Source organism: Lipotes vexillifer, unplaced genomic scaffold (assembly GCF_000442215.2).
Source record: "Lipotes vexillifer unplaced genomic scaffold, Lipotes_vexillifer_v1.1 scaffold578, whole genome shotgun sequence".
Taxonomy (NCBI): domain Eukaryota; kingdom Metazoa; phylum Chordata; class Mammalia; order Artiodactyla; family Lipotidae; genus Lipotes; species Lipotes vexillifer.
In genome coordinates, this window is record NW_006780523.1 from 795308 (window position 1) to 798477 (window position 3170).

Below are 3170 nucleotides of genomic sequence, written 5' to 3' on the forward strand. Positions count from 1 at the left end.
AAGATCCTCTCCTACACTTTCTCCTAGAAGCTTCATAACTTGGGCTTTCAAATTTAAATTTATGATCCATCTCAAATTAATTTTTTCGTGTGGTGTAAGGTAGGGGTCAACGGTTTTTTATTTTCATGTGGCTATCCAGTTATTTTGGTACCATTTATTGAAAACATTTTACTTTATCCATTGAATTGTGTTGGTGACTTTTACAATTATTTCATACTCACACATCTACATACACATACAAATATCTACATACACATACATTTACATACACATGTACATTTCATATACATTTATCTACACACACATATATACGCACTTATATACACATTTCTGGAGTCACTTGTTTGTTTTGTGGATCTATTTGTCTATTCTTTTGCCAATACCTCACTATCTTAATTACTGTAACTTGTCAGTACATCTTGAAATAAGGCAGAATAAACCCTCCAACTTTATTCTCTTTTTAAGAATATATTGGCTATTTATTCCTGGTCTCTTAAAATTTACATATAAAATTTAGAACCACCTTGCCAGTTTCTACCAAAACACCTGCTGAGATTTTGATTGGAATAGCATTAGATCCATAGATAAATTTGGGGAGAATTGACTGCTTAGAAATATGAATTCTTCCCAACCACGATCTCTATTTATTTAGACCTTCTGTAATCTCTCTCAGCAATGTTTGGTAGTTGTAAATATACAAATACCACACATCTTTTGTTAAGCTTAATGCTCTTATTGTAAAGGATATTTTAATTTCATTTTCCAGTCATTTGTTGTAAGTTCATAGATGTGTCATTTACTTTGTATTGAGGTGCTCCTATGTTGGGTGCATAAGTATTTACAATTGTTATATCTTCTTCTTGGATCGATCCCTTAATCATTATGTAGTGTCCTTCTTTGTCTCTTCTGATAGTCCTTATTTTAAAGTCTATTTTGTCTGATATGAGAATTGCTACTCCAGCTTTCTTTTGGTTTCCATTTGCATGGAATATCTTTTTCCATCCCCTTACTTTCAGTCTGTATGTGTCTCTAGGTCTGAAGTGGGTCTCTTGTAGACAGCATATATATGGGTCTTGTTTTTGTATCCATTCAGCCAATCTGTGTCTTTTGGTGGGAGCATTTAGTCCATTTACATTTAAGGTAATTATCGATATGTATGTTCCTATTCCCATTTTCTAAATTGTTTTGGGTTCGTTATTATAGGACTTTTCCTTCTCTTGTGTTTTTGTCTAGAGAAGTTCCTTTAGCATTTGTTGTAAAGCTGGTTTGGTGGTGCTGAACTCTCTCAGCTTTTGCTTGTCTGTAAAGGTTTTAATTTCTCCATCAAATCTGAATGAGATCCTTGCTGGGTAGAGTAATCTTGGTTGCAGGTTTTTCTCCTTCATCACTTTCAGTATGTCCTGCCACTCCCTTCTGGCTTGTAGAGTTTCTGCTGAGAGATCAGCTGTTAACCTTATGGGGATTCCCTTGTGTGTTATTTGTTGTTTTTCCCTTGCTGCTTTTAATATGCTTTCTTTGTATTTAGTTTTTGACAGTTTGATTAATATGTGTCTTGGCGTATTTCTCCTTGAATTTATCCTGTATGGGACTCTCTGTGCTTCCTGGACTTGATTAACGATTTCCTTTCCCATATTAGGGAAGTTTTCAACTATAATCTCTTCAAATATTTTCTCAGTCCCTTTCTTTTTCTCTTCTTCTTCTGGAACCCCTATAATTCGAATGTTGGTGCGTTTAATGTTGTCCCAGAGGTCTCTGAGACTGTCCTCAGTTCTTTTCATTCTTTTTTCTTTATTCTGCTCTGCAGTAGTTATTTCCACTATTTTATCTTCCAGGTCACTTATCCGTTCTTCTGCCTCATTTATTCTGCTATTGATCCCATCTAGAGTATTTTTCATTTCATTTATTGTGTTGTTCATCATTGTCTGTTTCATCTTTATTTCTTCTAGGTCCTTGTTAACTGTTTCTTGCATTTTGTCCATTCTATTTCCAAGATTTTGGATCATCTTTACTATCATTATTCTGAACTCTTTTTCAGGTAGACTGCCTATTTCCTCTTCATTTGTTAGGTCTGGTGGGTTTTTATCTTGCTCCTTCATCTGCTGTGTGTTTTTCTGTCTTCTCATTTTGCTTATCTTACTGTGATTGGGTTCACCTTTTTGCAGGCTGCAAGTTCGTAGCTCCCGTTGTTTTTGATGTCTGTCTCCAGTGGCTAAGGTTGGTTCAGTGGGTTGTGTAGGCTTCCTGGTGGAGGGGACTAGTGCCTGTGTTGTGGTGTATGAGGCTAGATCTTGTCTCTCTAGTGGGCAGGTCCACGTCTGGTGGTGTGTTTTGGGGTGTCTGTGGACTTATTATGATTTTAGGCAGCCTCTCTGCTAGTGGGTGGGGTTGTGTTCCTGTCTTGCTATATGGTTGGCATAGGTTGTCCAGCACTGTAGCTTGCTGGTCGTTGAGTGAAGCTGGGTGCTGGTGTTGAGATGGAGATCTCTGGGAGATTTTCGCCGTTTGATATTATGTGGGGCTGGGAGGTCTCTTGTTGACGAGTGTCGTGAAGTTGGCTCTCCCACCTCAGAGGCAGAGTCCTGACTCCTGGCTGGAGCAGCAAGAGCCTTTCATCCACTCGGCTCAGAATAAAAGGGAAAGTAGAGAGAATTAGTACAAGTAGGAGGACATAGGAAAGAAAGAAAGAAAAAAAGAAAGAAAGAAAGAAAGGAGGGAAGGAAGGAAGCAGGGAAGGAAGGAAGAAAGAAAGAAGAAAAAGGAAGAAGGCAAGAAGGAAAGAACGGAGGGAGGGAGGGAGGGAGGAGGGAAGGAAGGAAGGAATGAGGGAAGGAAGGAAAAAATACAGAAAGAAAGAAGATACAGTAAAATAAAATAAAGTATAATAAAGTTATTGAATTAAAAAAATAATTATTTAGAGAAAAAAAAGGGACGGAAGGATAGAACCTTAGGACAAATGGTGGAAGCAAAGTTATAGAGACAAAATCTTACATAGAAGCATACACATATACCCTCACAAAAAGAGGTAAAGTGGAAAAAATCATAAAACTTGCTCTCCAAGTCCACCTCCTCAATTTGGGACGATTCGTTGTCTCAAAAAGGGAAGGAAGGAAGGAAAGATAGAAAGAAGGTAAAGTATAATAGAGTTCTTTAAACTAAAATTAATTATTAAG